Raw genomic sequence first — 20,306 nt, 5'->3', positions numbered from 1 at the left:
ATAAATAAATAAATTCAAGCTGCTGGTCCTTTTTAAAACTCAGTCACATGATTCTCTTGGCCACAATACATTTTTAAAATTTTCAGTGGTGAACGTTTCCTTGCACTTTACTTTTCCGATTAAAACACCTCGTTAAAAGTATAAACATTCAGTTTACAGCTTTAACCCTTTGGTTTGTTGTCATTGTTAAGCTGCGAGTGGAGAAACTATTTAAGGACTGAAGTGTGATTTAACTTTCACCATGTGCAGCTGAATGAACGCCACCTGTGTTGCTGTTGGCGTGTGTTGCGCTGTAATTACACCCCCAAACCCTAGGGGGCAGTGCTCAATCAGAAGTTGAAGGGAAAATGTTTCTCCTTTTTTATAATTCATGTTTGGCGTTTTGACTTTAACTGTTAATAACCCTAACGCTGGGCCGCTCTGTGGCGCAGTGGGTTAAGCGGCGGCTCATATACTGAGGCTACAGTCCTCCTCCTGCAGCGGTCGCGGGTTCAAATCCAGCCCGCGCACCTTTGCTGCGTGTCTTCCCCGTTCTCTCTCTACCCCTTTCCAGTCTGCATCTCAATAAAGGGCCACTAGAGCCCAAAAAAATCTTTCAAAAAATAAAATAAAATAAATAACCCTAACGCTAATTTATTTATTTGTCAAATTGACGCAGTCGCGACGATGCTAATTTTCTGACTACACATCGATGCGACGCGGGCAGCAGGAGCTGCGATTGTTCCTTTGCACTTCGATATCCTTCCGCCAGACTCATTTACACGACTTACCTTTCTTTCATGATGCAACATTTGCAAATGTCCTGGGGGTAGTGCCTTTCTGTCCCTCCTTAAATAATAGTAAATCACTAATAAATGTGTCTCAGCATAAGCTTTTGTTTTACAACCCTCCCCCCCCCCCCCAAAAAAAAAGTCTTGAAATGTTGAACATTATTTTGAAATGTAGATCAATCAAAGTAACATTAATCTTTGTCAATGTGTGTGGAGCAATTCACAAATAACAGTGCTACTGTTGTGCATGAACATTTTGACAAAATGATGAATCATTATTTTGGATGCTAAAAGATGAGGAAGAAACAAACTGCCGTCCCGCTTTGTTGGATTTAAGAGTTTTATAGCTGAGCGCGTTAAAGTACGTGAATGTCATGCAACACAGCGACATGCCTCATCCTTCTCCCTTTTTACTTTTTTATTTTTTACCTTTTTATCAAACGTCTGTCCAATAAGTCAGCAGATTTCCTTTTACAGGCATCCGGACGAATCATCACATTAAAATTGCAGCGCGGCACGATCAGCTCCAACTCCGGCAACGTCCTCTCAAAACACTCAACCGACACGTATCGCATGCTTGCATGAACTCTACACTCTTGAGTTGTGGCCAAGAATTGCCTCGTCGCACTTCCTGTTCAACGCAGAACTTCGAAAGGTAAAAGTTCCTTTTGCACGGAGTTGGAACAGAAGCATAAACCTGGCTGGACTTTTCTCTAATGGTGAACACGATTAGAGAAAAGTCAGAGTGGTTTGTGCAGATGACAAATTCAAACCAAGGAGACTTTCAAGCCTTTCATGTGTTGTTGGACCAGGCTGGGGAGTTTGTGGAGCTCATTTGACAGCGTTACCATGAACAAGTTGTCAAAAACACCAACAAATCACACCGTACGTTTTATTCGAGACACCCACAGCGAAAGGAAAAAAAGGAAAAAGGAAAAACAGGTGTGGAAATGCCATTTAGAGGTTGTGGCGCTCCAGCTGTTGTGAATTGCAGTCATTTTAGATTTTGCAGGCATCAAACAAGAGCTAATATTGTAAACTATCGTAAAAACAGCAATTTTATGGCACAGATGGAAGGAAGTGACCACTGCAGCTGGGATTTAGTATGAGAGGTAGACTTTCCCTGGAGTAAGAAGCCATCCTGGTACTTCTTGCGTACTTCAGATTGAGCAGTTGTCGTACATACAAGACATAGTTTTTAAACCTCCGACCTTCAGAAGACCTTCAGGTTGGGCCCAAATGTGTCATCCATCACCGAAGCAACGTAATCCATGCATCTCTTGATGATTCAGGTGTCTTTGATGGAGGTTAAAAAGAACAAGCTGAGCTATTTTTTAAAATGTTTTCAACATTAATCTCAGTGCTGCACATTTTCTGGTCCTTGATTCACATCTCTACGCACCAAACCTCTCTTGTTGTTTGTTTTTATTCCTGCCAACGGCCAGTAATTCGGACAGTTATCCCTCTTTTTAACTCTACCCACTTGTTTGGACTCAAGTTAGTGAAGCAACAAAAAATAATGGTTGATATAGACTTAAATTAGGCGCTGCAGGATTTTTCTTAAAACTTAAAATGTCCTGACCTTTTCTGCAATTAATTTTATTGCTGGTGGAAAAAAACAAAATACGTGGAGATTTTAATTGCAAAATTAAAGTAATGAAAAGACAAATTGGAGAACGTTGTTTCACATGATTCACTGTTGTGTCTTACTATAAACAAGAGTCCTCTCTCTCGTTGACCTGATTGATTAAATTCAGGTTAGGACACGAAAAAAAAAGGAGAGAGGCATCAACAGATTTCCAGAGAGAAACCCACAAAGCTAATTAATCAGGGCCGACTGGTTCATTAGCATGTTTTGTAAGCATTAATTAAGATATGCAAAATATCCAGATGAGCAGCGCAGCCTAAATATACAGTATTATGAGGGAATTGTCGGCGCTGAGGTGTGGACCACGGAGCAGATTGAGGCCAGGTCCTCTGCCATGGCATCAATCTCAGGCCTCTTGCGTCAGAGCGGCAGGAAGTGCGGCATGTTCGGGAATTTGTCTCCGTGACTTTGACACTGGCGTATGAATATGTCTCATGTAGTGACACAGAGCAGAGACAGCTGAGCCTCGCACATGATGCAAACTCCCTGCAAGACCCGCGACGCGCCGTACAGTACAGACGAATGGAAGCGGACCCTCTGGTGCCTGCGCCACTCCCGGTGAATTTGTTCCCTTTGATTTATCGCAACACAGAATCAAAGTATTGGGGGGGGATCACACAAGCACAGGTTGAGCCAGGTTGAGGAACGTGTTCCATGTGGTGCCAGAAATTGGGTTCGACACGAAAGCATCAGTCCACAAAACACACAAACACACACAAACACACTTGTTGCAGAAATCCCCACTGGGAAACTACAATCAACCCAGCTAACGTGCATGTTCCTGGACGGCGAGGGGGATAATTTAACCTGCCTCCTGAAGGCGTCTCCTGCTGTTCCTACAACATTCCAAGCATTCGCACAGCGAACTACAACAAGATGACCGTTTTTAGTGAGGCGATGATTGCACGGTGCCCTCTCAGCGTTTGTGAGCAGACAAACAGACACTCAGTCCCCGAGCAGAGCGGGTTAGTAAGAGCCCGCTGATGGATGGAGGATGAGGTCAGTCCTTAGGGGGATCCAGACTCTCTGGAAAAGACCTGTTGTTTTCTCCCTCTCTCTCTTCCTCTCTCTCAGTGTGTGTCTCCCTGCTGTGCTGCAGTCCTCTGATGATCTCATCCACTCACGCACAGCGCCTCGGTAACCCACACAGACTCGCGCACACGCACACACTTCCTGGGGAAAACACTGCTGGTGATTCCCTCTTAAAGGAGCTTCATAATGTTTCAGCACTAATCACCGAGCAGGGCGAGGGTGGCCGTGTGAAACGAAGTAAATCCTCATCCTGCACAGGAACCGCTTTTGTTGCACACTTTTTCCTCCATTTTAATAACAATAATAATAATTATTAATAATAATCATGTGTATTTATTGTGCAAATGCATTTATTTTGGGTTTAAACTGCATGTAAACTGGGTCTCTGGGCCCCAAATGCTCTGATTATCTGGTCCACGAAGTAAATCATCATCCTGCACAGGAACTGTTTTGTTGCACGCTTTTTCCTCCATTTTAATAACAATAATAATAATTATTAATAACAATAATGTGTGGTTATTGTGCAAATGCATTTATTTTTGGTTTAAACTGCATCTCTGGGCCCCAAATTCTCAGAGTATCTGGAAAATGTGGAATAAATTTAAGGTTTAAAGTCATGTGGCTGTTTCAGAACGAACATTAAATCTTTTTTGGGGGGCTGTTTCCCTGGGAAAAAATTATTAGGAAATTGAATTAGTCAACTTTAATTAAATCGTGGCTAGCACAAGAGATGACTTTCTGAAAGTGCTAAAATGGAAGCGTTTTTAACGCAGGATCAAATTTAACGTTTTTCCGTCTGAGATAAACAGGAAAGGACAATTAATAAATAGTTTGACTTAACTGCACAGGTCATTTCTGCCGGGTTGATGTGTGATTGGCATTGATGCTGTCTCACATTTGCTCCACCAGCGATTAATAATAATAAAAAACTATTGATTTGAATTTCTTGTTGACATTTTTAAAGACAGAGCTTCAGGCTGGGGGATGTAAATGAGACAGGACTGCAGAACCCGGCCAGCTGTTCCACTTCACACATCTGCGGCCATCGCTTCATCACACGCCAGCCAAAAAGTAACTGGCGCCGATGTTAAACGTCAAAGTAATGGACTTTATTGACGACTGCACCTGAATCACCCTGAGCCTTCGTAATCGTAGATGTCGGGGTGTGAACACATCTGGTCACATGATGGCATGATTCACCCACTCTGGCAGAGGAGGAATCATTCCTCCGTTAGGGATGCACTGACGGCGACAGTGGCGTTGGATATCAGGCCTGATATTCTCTAACTGGATCAGGTATCAGATAATGAGACAGATCATCTTTACCAGGGGTCGGCAACCCAAAATGTTGAAAGAGCCATATTGGACCAAAAACACAAAAAACAAATACGTCTGGAGCCGCAAAAAATGAAAAGTCTTGTATAAGCCTTAGAATGAAGGAAACACATGCTGCATGAATCTATATTAGTTATAACTGGGGGAAGATTTTTTTTATTAATTATGCACTTCGAGAAAAAAATCAAATATTGAGAAAAAAATTTGAAATGTTGAGGAAATAGTCAAAATTTCGTGAAAAAAGTTGAAATGTTGAGAAAAAAGTCAAATGTTGAGAAAAAAGTTGAAATGTTGAGAAAAAAGTGAAAATGCCGAGAAAAAAGTGAAAATGTCGAGAAAAAAGTCAAATATTGAGGAAAAATTTGAAATGTTGAGGAAAAAAGTTGAAATGTCGAGGAAATAGTCAAAATTTCGTGAAAAAAGTTGAAATGTTGAGACAAAAGTCAGAATTTCGAGAAAAAAGTCATGTTCAGAAAAAAGTCAAAATTTCAAGAAAAAAATCGAAATATTGAGAAAAGGAAGAAAGAAGAAAAAAAGGAAAAAAAAGGGAAAAAAAAGTCAAACATTTTTGAAAAAGCTCCAGGGAGCCACTAGGGTGGCGCTAAAGAGCCGCATGCGGCTCTAGAGCCGCAGGTTGCCGACCCCTGAACTAAACCATCTGCAACGCTACATCACAGGCCAACGCGTGGAGTTGAATTGGGAAGAAAAAGTCTCTTAATTGAACTGGTTTTCTGCATTAATTTGCCATGTTTGGTCCGTAGGTTACGATCAGGAACAATCACACTGTCTTCCACTGTATTTTTATAATAAATAGCAATTCAATACATTTTTGTTAATGCAGTAATGCGTTACATTTTGTTTTACAAAGTAAGGAAAGTGAAATAAAACTGGCTGTTGTGGCTCGATAAATAGGTCTAATTGCCAGGCAGCCAAACATCTAAGCACCAAATAGCTACAACTGTAATTTTAATGGACACCTCTACGTGCACACATAGGTTAAATTGATCGCTTTTTAAATCCAATTTTCATCCAAATAGTTGCAGTGTTATCGTTCAACGACAAAAGTACTGCGATCTCTTGTTCCAGTTTGGGTTTAGAGTAGGGCTGTTCGATTAATCGATTTTAAATCGTAATCGCGATTATGTAATTAGAACGATGTTAAAACGTGAAACTCGTAAAATCGATTTTTCACTTTTTTTTTTTTTTTTTTTAACCTTGTCTGCACACATATTAATGATTAATACCATATTAATGATTGATGGAAATACCTCTCAATACCTGCGACAAGTTCCCCATCGGAGAGGCTCTTTAGTGTAGGAGGGGGCGTTGTAACATGCCACCGGGCATCCCTCAAGCCAGATGCGGTAGACCGGCTCGTGTTCCTTGCAAAAAACTTTTTTTCAACTTATTTTACAGAGTTTTGCACTTTATTCATTCATTTTTGGTTTAATAAGAGCAAAGTTTGCACTTAAAGCCCAATGGGGCAAATGTTCAATAAAAAAACAGCATATTTGAAATCATTGCTTTGCCTTTTGTCAATTCACAAAGTAATCGTAATCGAAAATCGGATTTTGAGAGAAAAAAATCGAGATTTTATTTTTGGGCAAAATCGAACAGCCCTAGTTTAGAGCAAAAAAAAAAATCACATTTGTTTTTCTAGTTTTTCCAATTAGGTTCTGAAACAGAAAATCCAGAGGTTTAACTTATTGTTCCGGTGTTTTTTGACCAAGCTTTTTGCTTATTATGTGGTTTCCTATCAAATTCCTCCTCCATGCCGCCGAGTGTCTTCCATGATGCTACCAGTTCAAGTGACGTCAATTAAGTTGTTTCTCTTTTCTCAAGAAGGAAGCCGCTCCGGTATGCAAATTAGCCTGTGAATCAATATGAAACCAATATTTTATTCCTATTGTGTCGATTCCACAGAGTTGTAGTTTAAAAGGATTGCTGTAGTTACTTTTAAAACCAATATTGTCTTAGATTATAGATGAAATACATACATCTAGAACGTATTGACTTTTCTGCAACTCTCCTGTCTTTTACTCCACGGCCCAAACTGAACCAAACACTATTAGTCCTGTTTTTTTTCTTTTGTCTTTGTTTATTCAGGGCCATATTGATCTCCAATCATCTCTTTTCTACATCAAAACCAAAAGAAACCTTATTTTTTTTCCCTTTTAGTGGAATAATGCATTGATCCACACAGCAGAAAAAGTGCTGAATGCAGCTCGTGTCGAGGGTTGACTGCTCTTTCAATCGTGCGTGTTTGTGTGTGTGTGTGTGTGTGTGTGTGTGTGTGTGTTCCCTACAGAACAATTTCCCTTTGGGTTAAAGTTGAGAACTCAATTGCAAATGTGATGATGATTCAACGTGAGCTCAGCACAGAAGTACGAAAAAGGTGTAAGCACAAAGGTGTAACACGCAGAAATGCCGCGTGCAGCTGTGTGTTATACGACGAACGCTCGCGTGCAACCACACAGCTGTGAACAACAAAGTTAAGTGCGTCGAGCTGTTTGTGAGATCATGTCTACACACACAAGCGAACGCAGACTCTGATGAGCAATTAATCACATTTATACCGGTCGGTGTTAAGAGCCGGGGACGAGCTCTGACGAGCCGCGCGCCGAGCCTCCGTGTTCGACGAGCTTAGGGACATCTTTCCTTTCTTAACGTGTCCAAGTGTTCAAATAATCACTTTTCCTTGTCATTTATTTGTGCTCCCTGATTACGCTCTCTTTCCTCCCATCCCCCCCCGGGCCGTTTCTCTCCCCGCCGCCCTGCACTTTCTCTGCATATGTGGTTTTCAAAGTCATTGACCAGTAATGAGAAATGAAAAAGTGGTTTACTTCCTGCTGGTGCAGAAGAGTTTCTGTAAAAGTGTGGAATACAGCAATTAGGCACAAGCTGGCAGGGCTGATTGGCGCTGCGGCCCTGCGTTCGTGCTCCAGCAGGTCCTACCCCTGCCATTATGTGTTACATTAGGCGTAGGTGCGCCGTCGGTTGCCAATCTATGTGCCAGGAAATTTCACGTAAAGCTACAATTTACATACCACCCCCCCCATGTCATCTATCTGGGCGTTTTATTGCATCCTGTTTGATTTGGCCGAAGCGCTGGCTTTGACGGAAGAAGACGGCCGGGTTGAACTTTATTTTTGCAGATCCTTGCTGTGTCCGTGCTTTGAAGTAGTCGGGAGCCGCGGGTTTCTCTCTCTGTGTTGTTCGGTGGCTAATGTCCATGTTGACTTGCGTCGGAGTACGATCCAAGCATCCAGCGGCTGCTCGTCAAACTGCCTTTGCACGACCAATAACAGCAACGTACGAGGCGACTTATTCAGAGATGAAAACGAGACGATGGGAGAGTGAGTTGTGTAGGAGAGTCTGAAGTGTTTTTGCAGAACAGCTGGTGCGCTCAGACACTCAACCAATATCCTTCACATCAGGGACCGTGTGGAACACAGACGGGACCAGGGCTGGGGAACCATTCAAATGTCAAGAATCAATTAGATTCCGATTCTTAAGATTCAGAATCGATTATCAAGATTTGATTCGATCCGATTCAATATCGATTTGGGTTAGTGTTATAAAAACTGTTTTTTGAGCTATTGCTGTGTAGTTATGCAACATATGAATACTAGTATTATATTGAGATTCAACAGCAAGTATTGGCAGCTAATGATGCTGTAAGGACCAATCACCTCCCAGAATGCTGATAGAACTGCTTTCAGAAACATCGTGGGGCAGGAATTATCAAACAGATCCAGGGCAGCAAACACAGACAAATGAAATCAGTTAAATTTTTTTAACACATTTTAATTTTTTCCATTTTCGGTCTTTATTGGTTTTTAATTTTTGAGAATTTTTTTTTTTTTTAGCATTTTATGCAAATGTAACCCCAAGACAGTATATAAAGTAATTAAATATAGACAATGTATGCAATTATAACTGAAAACTTTTATGTTTTCATACCTTTAAACATATTTAAAGGCAAAAACATGGCTCACGTCCAACAAAACATTCCTGTTTTGGACATAAACAAAAAAATACTAAAAGTTGTAATGTAATAATGCAAAAAAAAAAAAAAAAAAAAAAAAAGATCTTTAGACCATACAAATTGATTTTTAGGAATTAATATGAGAATCGATTTAGAATCGTAAAAAAAACGATTTTTTTCAACACAGGCGTTTGACGGGACATATTCACACTCAGATTACTTCTTTAATAACTTACTTTATCATTAGAGCAAGTTTACAAGAGGCCTTTTACCATTTGTAAATGGGATGGGCCTCATCCACCACCGTCCCCTCGAGCCTGAAGACCCTGATGACCAACATGTTGCCATTCCATCTGCAAAACTTAAACTCAGGGCCGCCGAATATCTGCTGGCATCGAGCGCTTCGAGTCCCACTCTTGTTTTGGATGGCAAGGAATGAAAGTGCAAATGTATTCACATCATTCATTCGATCGTCCATCAGGACGATTAGTGGGGAGACAACAACAACCAGCAGGTTTTAACTAAGTCCCGTTCAGCTACTCTCTCTCTGGAGCTAACTCTCATCAAAACAGCAAATACATTTACTCTGCAAAGGAAGGATCTACGTCACCTTCTGTTAAATTCTCAAAGGAAAAGTCAGAAGCTTTAACTGTCTGTGCCAAAGCTTAGAGACTGATTTGATGACTTTTGAGTAAGTCAATGAGCAGCAATGGGTGATAGCTAGTCGTACCTGCAAAGCAAATTTAGATTTGATAGCGGTACGTCTATATTTCCAGGGTAATTCGACATGATTTCTGACAGGTGTAGCGTTGGTCTCACACATTAAGGGGAGCAGGTTTGGGATTTCTTGAACGAGCGCTGCAGGAGAGGGATGAGTGGGCTAGCTCTACCTTTTTTTGTTTAAAATATCTTAAAATACCTTTAACTGCTTTTGGCTCATTCTGAATGACCTCTAGGTTTTCTGGGTCCACGTCATGATCTTTTCATCGCAGGTTATCTAGTTGAGCAGCAGCTTCTCTCATGAACAATTATGTTCAACTCATCTTGAAGCTAAGACAAAGTAAACAGTTGAAGTAGTTCTGAGAAATTAACGGTATTTTCATGCCTTTGTATAACAGAACGGAGCGCGGACCATTTAGCGTTCGTCATTGTAGCTGAATATTGAGGATTTAAAGTTGACAAGAGCTCCTTTTTGTTGATAAGGCTTTTAAATCTTCAGTGAATTCCAGTCAGTTTTTTCTCAGATTCTCTTAAGTTCTGATCTATACTTTCAGGATGTGTCTGTGGAGGCATCCATCATTTGTGAGGGAAGAAAAGATCTCGCGGTGAATCTCAAGCACTCTCTCCTTTTAACACTTGGGAAAATACTGAAAACAGTTTTGAATTCAAAAGAGTCGGCTCCCTTTCAGTATTTCTCTCATTCGGCCACATTTCTAAACATACGCGGCTGCACATGAAGCCGGACCGAAACATTGCTTTTTACCGTCTCATGAAAGGATGTTAACGCTATCATGCCAGGTTTTTCATATTTGATAGAGGAATTTCTGAGACCTTTGTATCACCCAAATAATCAAAAAAAAGAGAAAAAAAAGTTTTATACAAACCAAAAAATGTTTAAAAATAATGCAAATAAATAAAAAGTACAATAATATTCCTAATGTGTTCATAATGATAAGAACAAATAATTATGTAAAAATGGTTAACTACAGAATTGGAAATTATTTTAATTTCAAGATATAATAAACACTTCAAATTTAAAAAGAAGTGTTATTTCACATGTCAGGAATTAAAAGGATTAAATAAAAAGAGGAATGTTTCTGGAATCAAATGTATTCCCAGTTTCCAGTCCGCAGTCGAGTCTCTCTTGCCTATTGCTGTTTAGTAAGTCGGGGAGTTTTGTTTTTTGGATGAATTATTTGTTTATTTAAATAATTTTTGGTGCATATTCTTGATCTTGTGATCTGCTAATCACGTTTCCCGTGTTTTATTAACACCACTATCAGTGTCTGGCCATGGTCTGGTTGAGAAGGAACAGAGGTGTCCTCTCCTTTTAATGAGAGCTGGCTGAACCCGTCAAGCATGAGAAAAGGTTTAAACGAAGAACTAAATTTAATGAAACTTGTACAAGACGTGCGGCGGGACAGCTAAAAGCTATACATACATAGATGCACATTTTTTTCACACACTTGACTAAATAAAGTAAAGTAAATTGTCAACAATAATGTGTTAAAGAAAGGCAAAATAGCTTTAACAGAACGTCAAAACATTGCACATAATGCCTATAGTTATTGCACAAAAATGACCATCGAGATGGCGAACTATAAAGATAAAAAGTAGTGGTCAGACCTGAATATTGATTCATTGTATTTATTTATTCATTTATTCTATTCCAGTCAATAGTAATGGTGATTCATTCAAGAGGTGGCGGCAGCTGGAAGGGTCTAATGTGTAATAGGTTTAGATCAGTCACAGCGAGGGAAGCACTTCTTAGGAGAGTCTGCAGCACGGCTGAGTCCTGCTAAGATGCACGTGGAAAGAAAACAAACAAATAAAAGCTCTTTGAATGAATGAAATGAAAAGTGCATGCATAACCACGGTGCCATATTTGCAAAAACCCAACATTTACGCACAAGCACGATGGTGGAGGGTTGATTATTTGGGGTGCCAAATTGTGTACAACACAATTCTTGAAAAAGAGGAGTGGAGTAATGGTGGGATCAAAGTCCAAACCTCAACCAGATTGAAGTGCCGTGGTGGGAACGTCTGCATCTCTGAATGAGTCGAAAAAATACTTTTAATGCCAAAATGTCCCTATTAAAAATGAAAGATACTGCTCAGTTCATACAGAAAACTATTGCTGAAAGGAGCATGAGGCAGGATTTAGTTTTCTAGTAATAATGTCAGATGAAGCGTTCCAAACCCAAAAGAATGAGCCCTCTAGTGTATCTCTCCTTTGCCTTGAACAGGCTGTGTGCTGCAAAATGTGCTGCAATTGTGGGGCCGAATTTCCCGCGCTGTCCTGCGGATGTGACGTCACATGACGCTGCATGTGCGTTCTCCCCGTTCTCCCGTGCCGGCTTCACTGTTGGCTGCAGTACCCCCAACGACCGTCGTGGTGAAGGGTGGCGCTAGAGAGTCTCATTTCTTAAAAGGAGCCTCATGCTCCCTTAAAGTTTGGGCTGCTAAAGGTGGTTCTGTGAGCTATTGAGGGCTCTACACACCATCCTTGTCAGTGGTGATGCACTGACAAGATGCACATGGAAAGAAAACAAACAAATAAAAGCCGTTTGAATGAATGAAATGAAAAGTGCGTGCATAACCACTGTACCATATTTGCAAAAACCCAACATTTACGCACAAGCACGATAGTGGAGGGTTGATGATTTGGGGTGCCGATGAACTCGAGCCGCAAATGTACAACACAATTCTTGAAAAAGAAGAGTGGAGTAATGGTGGGATCAAAGTCCAGACCTCAACCAGATTGAAGTTCCGTGGTGGGAACGTCTGCATGTCTGAATGAGCCCAACATACTTTTAATTAGGGCTGGGTTCAAATGTCAAGATTCGATTCCGATTCTTAATATTCAGAATCGATTATCATGATTCGATCCGATATTGATTTGGGTTACTGTTATTTAAAATGTTTTTTGAGCTGTTGCCTGAATTATATGACTAAAATAACTAGTGAAATAATAATTTCACAATAATGATTGTGAAATAACTAAGAAATAAATAACTCAAACAGGCCTTTCAATATCCATTTAAAGTGCAAAAAAGAAAGAAATTGCAACAGTTCATGCAGTAAACAAATAATTTTAGCTTATCTCATTTATTCTGTCACCACGCACACATATTGCCATGAAGTACCTGGCATTTTTCAGAAGTGTCATGACAAACTGTGTGTCCGACTACTGGGATTAAAGTTCACCTGGCGAAAATGATGGAGAAAAAAAAAAAAAATCGATCTTTAGACATAAGAATCGATTTTTAGGAATTAATATGAGAATTGATTTAGAATTGGAAAATTTATTTTTTTTTCAACACAGGCCTACTTTTAATGATAAAATTTCTCTATTGAAAATGTAAGATACTGCTCAGTACATACAGAAAAACTATTGCTTAAAGTTTGGGCTGCTAAAGGTGGTTCTGTGAGCTAAGGGCTCTACACACCATCCATGTGGTTCTTCATGAGCTTGCACTCACCTTATTTCAAGACCTGCTCATGTCCAGCTTATAATTCTTTCTAAGTATGTCCTGATTTGTAAAAACCTTTAAATTAAAAGCAGGTGTGCTTCTTTTCCTCACGCGACTGTAAATCCATTCTGCCAAAACTTCTGACTGGATTCCTCCAAGGTGGAAGTGAAGCAGTGTAGGATGTTAATTTCTGGAGAAATGCAGTGCAGTCACTTTAAGACCGTTGCCGAGTTGAAACATGTCATTTATTAATTCGCACTTATAATGATGCATTGGTAAGAACCCAGCGACTATCATATACCATCAGCAGCAACAGCTCTGCTCGTACCAGCGTGCTAACACACACACACGGCAGCACCTGAGCACTGAAGGCGTTGGTATTTCACTTCCCCCTCGCACCTCCATGGCCGCGTTGACGTCCCGGTCTCCTTTCAGATCACGGAGGAGATTACCCTGAGTGCTGCTGCTGCCCCGAGGATCGTCCGGCCACCACAACACACACAGAGGACAAAAAGCAGAGACCGGGAAGGACGCGCACTGTTGGGAGGAAGAGGTGAAACCTCAGGAGGAGCCCCGACCCCAAGCCCTCGTCCTCGGAGGAAGTGCAGTAAGTACCAGCATTCTGTTTTCCAAAAAAGAAAGTAGTCGGATTCAGTTAAAGTTGAATTCTCTCTTTTTCTCTGTATCCCACCCTGACCTCCAAATTTTTTATTATGGGAGGTGGGTGTGTGTGGAATCTACATCTAAAAAGAAAGAGCCCGCTTCAGGAGCCCAGCTCGCTCTGATTTAAGCACCGCTGTGACATTTAAAGGTGACATCTTTTTACAGGTTACTTTGCTTGAAAAGGGAGTAAATTATGTTTTCGAATCGAGCATCTTCTTGCACGACTCAAGTTGGGTTAATGGCAGCCTGACAGGAGAGAGCATGAGGAGATGCCACTCGTGTCTCAACAGCCAAGAACAAACAAGTAAAATGACTTCTTTATGTCATTTAATGTTCCCTATGTTGCTGATGTGAGCTTTTGTCAGCCGAGCCTCGACTTGTTCTAGGAACCTGCTCTCTTTGCATTTCTTTTCTTGCTTTTTTTTTTTTTATTGCTGCAAACCTGCCATTTCATCTGTGCGAACAACTCAAGATTCATTTTGATCTGGCGCGCGAGATGACAGTGTTAAATATACAGCTGCCTTTGATGGAAGTCTCCGGGGAAATTGTTGCACCCATGTAGTGTAAAGGGAGCCTTCTGCCACTGATGAATACGTTGCGTTTGGGACACGGGAAAAGGATTGCGGTTCCTCCAAAGTGCTAGTAAACAGAAATACTGTGAGCGGCAGTGACAGGTATGACTCCGGGTGAAGTCACCTGCAGCATCTGAGTCACAGTTTATAACTTTGGCACGTGCTCGAGCTGGTGAGGAGCATCTTTTTCTATGCTCTCAGATGAAATGCCTTGTCAGAGTGAATGTTGTTGACGATTGTTTAAAATGACAGTGGAAGGAAGACGTCTGGGATATTTTCATACAGTACCAGCCAAAGGTTTGGAAAAGCTTTTAAAATGAACATGTCGGTGTGTCGAACTTTTGACTGGCGAGAGACGCAGCGTCTCTCGTTGATAAAAGCAAAACGCGCGGTCTGAAAGAGGCTTTTGTGAGAGCGCTGTTTCAGACCACGTGATTCGCCAGACGGAGTGATTGCCAGCGGGTCGGGGGTAAATCAGGAGCCCGTTGGTGATCCGGATTCTGCACTGGATTGTGTGAATGTGATATATGTGAACTAGGGCTGGGCGATATGGACCAAAAGTCATATCTCGATATTTTCTAGCTAAATGGCGATACTCGACATATATCGATTTTTTTTTCTGTGCCATAATTTGGGTTTCCCCCAAAGCATTATAGCATATCATCTCTGTTAGCTTCATTTTTTTCTGAGGCAAACCCTTAAAAAAACAGTCAGTTTTAATACAAAGCCTCGTGCCAAATGTCACACAGGTTCCTTTATTAACAGAGGTCTGCACAATATCAAAATGTATAAAACAAATGAAATAAAAATAAACTGCCTGCATATATAGAATAAAAATGCTTCTTGAATAAAATAAAACAAATATCCCTTTCCTGCATAACAATTAAATTAAAATACACTATGCAATTAATACAGACTTTTCCAGTGAGGTTGACAGTTGTGCAAATTTAGAATATAAACATTCAAGTCAATTTGTCACAAAATAAGCTATATCAAAATCATAAAAAAAAATATATATTTTTTTTAAATCGATATAAACGATATTGTCTCGTACCATATCACGTTTGAAAATATATCGATATATATTAAAATCTCGATATATCGCCCAGCCCTAGTGTGAACAGCTCAAAGACTCGTCAAAGACTCGCCGATGCATCGCTGAGCCGTTCCCAGTCCCTGGCTGATATTAAATAAGCCACATTCCTGGAACTGGTGAGGGAATCCTAACTACACCGGGATGAGAGGGATCACATCACCAGAGGTGTCAAGTAATGAAGTACAAATACTTCGTTACCTTACTTAAGTAGAAATTTTGGTTATCTATACTTCACTGGAGTAATTATTTTTCAGATGGCTTTTTACTTTTACTCCTTACATTTTCACACAATTATCTGTACTTTTTACTCCTTACATTTTAAAAACAGCCTCGTTACTCTATTTCATTTAGGCCTTTAAAATAAAACTATCCAGTTAAATTGCTCCATCCGGATAGAGTGAATTTGGTTGTGGTTGTTTCAGATGTTCTTGTCCAGTTTTGTTCTTACATCCGTTCCCTCAGATTCCTGCAACTAAACTTGGATGTTCATTCCAATAAAGGTTAGGATAAATGATAACATGCCTCTGAAGTTTGACTTTTTGCACCATTACAATACTTATAGGCAACTAGTCATCATATCTCCTGCTCTCTGAAACACATGTTAATGCTCAATAGTACACATATATGGTTCTTTAATATATTTGCATTATACTAAGATGCATTCATTTTCAATGGTTTTTGTCCTTAATGGCTTTTTTCCCCCTTACATTACTTTTACTTTTATACTTTAAGTAGTTTTGAAACCAGTACTTTTATACTTTTACTTGAGTGAAAAACTTCAGTTGATACTTCAACTTCTACAGGAGTATTTTTAAACTCTAGTATCTATACTTCTACCTGAGTAATGAATGTGAATACTGAAGACACCTCTGCACATCACGTTGATGGCGTGTTTCCTGCATAGCTGCACCTCATTTTCTCAAATGTGTTTTGTTGATTAAAATGTGGTTTCAGAGTCGGCTTGTGTTGTGTTTGACCCTCTCTTGATGGTGTGACAGAAACATGACTTCAAGACTCCCAGTTACAGCGAGTTGTGTAGTCCGAACAGACCAGTCATCTGCACCGAGTCTGAATCAGAATCAGGTTTATTGGCCAAGTCAGGTCAAACAAGACAAGGAATTTGGCTCTGTATACATATATACAATTTAAAAAAAAGTGAAAGTTGCAGCAGTATAAGGAAGACATGGTTATTGAAAGGTGAATTGTTACAGCATATGATTGTGGTTATTATTATTGTTATTATTATTATTATTATTATTATTATTATTGCACAGTAGGGCTGTTCGATTTTGCCCAAAAATAAAATCTCGATTTTTTTCTCTCAAAATCCGATTTTCGATTACGATTACGATTATTTTGTGAATTGACAAAAGGCAAAGAAATGATTTCAAATATGCTGTTTTTTTATTGAACATTTGCCCCATTGGGCTTTAAGTGCAAACTTTGCTCTTATTAAACCAAAAATAAATGAATAAAGTGCAAAACTCTGTAAAATAAGTTGAAAAAAAGTTTAAAAAAATATAATAAAATATAAAGTTTTATCTCTGAAAACAAAATCAGCAAATCAGCACTTGCAAACATACAGTAAGTTATATTTCCAATTCAATAAAACAAGACATTTTCTAATTAAACTAAACATCAATCATTAATATGTGTGCAGACAAGGTAAAAAAAAAAAAAAAAGTGAAAAATCGATTCGAGTTTCACGTTTTAAAATCGTTCTAATTACATAATCGCGATTACGATTTAAAATCGATTAATCGAACAGCCCTATTGCACAGTGATTGATTACTCTGAGACTCTATGAGTGATGAGAGTTCATCAGAGCAACAGCTTGGGGGAAGAAACTGTCTCTGAGTCTGGAGGTTTTGGCGTACAGAGCTCTGTAGCGCCGTCCAGAGGGGAGGAGTTCAACCAGTCTGTGTCCTGGGTGTGAGGGGTCTGCAGAGATGTTACCTGTACCTGGACCGGTACAGGTCCTGGATAGATGCCAATCTACCTCACACCTCACACTCCACCTGCTTTTTTCTGCACTGTTTATCTGTATATACTGTTCATATCCTGTTTATACATATTTTATACATATTTTATACGTATCTTTTGTATTTTTTATATATTTTTTATTTCTGACTTTTCAGTCCTTTTACCCCTCCCCTATATGTGTGTATATGTGTGCTGCAACAAATAAGTTTCCCCACTGAGGGAGAAAATAAAGGATATTCTATTCTATTCTATTCTAGATGGGAGATGGAAACCACTCTGACAATAATACCATCATTTTTCTGATTGTACTTGCCACACTACATGGACGAATTCGGACTCCAAACATTTAACGTGATCTGCTGCAGACACCATTTCTGTTGTAAGAGCTACAGTACAGTAAATGTGAGACTTGCAAGTTTTAACTTGTGCACACATGCTGGGTGAACATGCATGAGCATCTGTTAAGGTTAAAATGGCATTGCAGATGTGGACTCACCTCATTCACGCTGGCTTGGATGTAACGTTTGTATCTTGCAGAAAAATTAGAATTTCAGCTGCAAAGATTTCAATCATTTATGAAAAGTGTCAAAATAATTGCGCTTGTGTAACAACGTTGCGTAAATGCGACTGTCTGTGACCTCACTGATACCTAAAAATCAAGTCTGAATATAAAATAAAATTAGTTTTTTGAAAAATGTATTTATTTTTTGTGAAACAGGGAGGAGATTGTTTTATTTTTTTTAACTGGATTGAAGAGGCAAGTCTATCTATATATAGCCTTACTGTATCTAAGCTGAATCACATTTTTCCAGATCCAGAAGTGTCACTGGACAAAAAGTGAATTCCTGTTTGCAAAGTCGTGCACTGGCTTCTCACATCTGCTTCTGTAGCTGGTGCAGTTGAGGATGCTTTATTGTTCTTGTGCGTGTATTTTCCACTCCTACCTATATGCTTGTTGGCAAGCGGTGCGGCCGCTCTGATGTTCCTGTTGGGCAGCAAAAGCTTATTCCTGGCATGACCGCCTGACGGGGCAAATTGAGCAATTTGCCTCTAATTGCACAGTTTGTGCAGCACTTTTGACACCTACTTCTTACACAAGTGCTCCGCCTGTCCCGTGGTGAACTTTTGGAGCACTTGCAGATTTCTCTTGGCACCCGTTGCATTTGAAGGAATATTGTGGAAAGATTTCACTTAGATAATTCTGAAATCATTTTCAAATCTCTTGCCACACATCCACAGCCTCACTTTCCCTGACGGTGGCACAGAGCTCTGTAGGTCAATGGGACATATTTACACCTTTGTCTCGCAGCCCACTTCACGAAGCACATCAGTCACTTACTTGTGTTGACTTGTTTGTAACTCCCAGTCAGGGAACGCACATCTTTTCATTCCTAATGTTTAGTCTTCTGGAGCCACATTATTTCTTCTGTTCTGTTTAATAGCCTTGGAAGTTGACTATGTTTTCAGGTTTGAACCAATTATCAGGCACAATAAGACATTTTAAGGCTGAACCTTGAAATATAAAGTAGTTTTCTACCTCTTGTAGGGTAATTTGGTGGAAATAGTTGTATTTCAGCCATTTAAATGTAGGCCAACCAGGATTTAGACTGGGGGGCATACTGGGCTGTCAAAGTTGTGCTAAATTAGTTAACCTCCCATGGATTGTGTTGTAGCCATAAAATGTAGTCGTTATCAATAATCAGCTGACTGCTGTGGCAACATAAGTATATATTGATATCAAACATGCAGATTCTTAAACTGCGGCCAGACCTGAGCAATACAGATAAAAACACAGCAATGCTAATCTTAATGATGAAACTGAAATCAGAAAACTGACATGCAATATAATCCCAAAATAATTATTAGGCACACGTTGCTAGTACCGGGTTGGACCCCCTTTTGGCTTCAGAACTGCCTAAATCCTTCCTGGCATAGATTCAACAAGGTACTGGAGAGTTTGTTTTTAGTTTAGTTTATTTTGTTTTGGTCATTTACATTTTAAGATGTTTGCATATACACACTGTATATGTACAGTATACACACAGGTATAAATATATATATTATATATATGTACACATTTCCTTTTTTTTTTTTTTTTTGACCAAAAAGGTATAGGCTGAAGCCTCATGGCTTATTTTGCCTATCCTTTTCAACAAAGGCAAACTTCAGAAACAAAAGATACTAATAAGAAGAAAATGAAACGAACGAACAAAACAAAGAAAATAAACAAAGAAGAGAAGAAAATAAATGTGGTCACTCACGATTTGAGGATAGCTGCAGGAGGAAAGTTGCATAATTTAGACAGTTTAATATGAAGATAATTTATATTTGTGTTCTATATTTATCCATTATTTTAGATTATAATTTTTTTTAAATTTATAAATTGAGCTACTTTTTTTTAGTTCCTCATTCCTCAGTTTGGTCCATATTGACATGACAGCATCACGCAGTTGCTGCAGATTTGTCAACTGAACATCCATGATGAGAATCTCCCGTTCCACCACATCCCAAAGGTTTCATTGGACTTAGATCTGGTGACTGTGGAGAAACGTTTGAGTAGCAACTCATTGTCATGTTCAAGAAACCAATCTGAGATGATTCTTTATGACATGGTGCCTTATCCTGCTGGAAGTAGCATAAGAAGATGCTACACTGTGGTCATAAAGGGATGGACATGGTCAGCAACAACACTCAGGTAGGCTGTGGCGTTGACACGATCAGTTGGTACTAATGGGCCCAAAATGTGCCAGGTAAATATCCCCCCACTATTACACCCCCACCACTAGGGATGGGCGGTATGGACTAAAAAAATGTATCATGATAATTTCTGGCATTTATCCCGATAACGATAAAAATGACGATAAAAAAAAATACCAATTCAACTCCACCTTTGTAACTATAATAAATCTATCACCACATTCAGTCTTTGGAGCCAAATCACTGCTCTTCTTTCTTTCTTTCTTTCTTTCTTGCTCCTTTCTTTCTTCTTTCTTTCTTGCTCCTTTCTTTCTTTCTTTCTTTCTTCT

At 39.6% G+C, this 20,306-nt stretch overlaps 1 protein-coding gene across 2 annotated transcripts in view; it reads left to right on the top strand.

The window, feature by feature from the left end:
• Positions 1–20,306, top strand: part of LOC133460707 (zinc fingers and homeoboxes protein 2-like) — a 191,570-nt gene that overhangs the window by 40,353 nt on the left and 130,911 nt on the right. For both annotated transcript variants that reach the window (XM_061741441.1, XM_061741442.1), the window contains exon 2: positions 13,402–13,573. The gene's annotated coding sequence lies outside the window, so the exon portion shown is untranslated. The remainder of the gene's footprint in view (positions 1–13,401; positions 13,574–20,306) is intronic.

This window comes from Cololabis saira, chromosome 15 (genome assembly GCF_033807715.1).
Source record: "Cololabis saira isolate AMF1-May2022 chromosome 15, fColSai1.1, whole genome shotgun sequence".
In the NCBI taxonomy this organism is placed as follows: domain Eukaryota; kingdom Metazoa; phylum Chordata; class Actinopteri; order Beloniformes; family Belonidae; genus Cololabis; species Cololabis saira.
The sequence above is the reverse complement of the archived record's forward strand: the minus strand, read 5'-3'. Positions and strand labels throughout refer to the sequence as shown.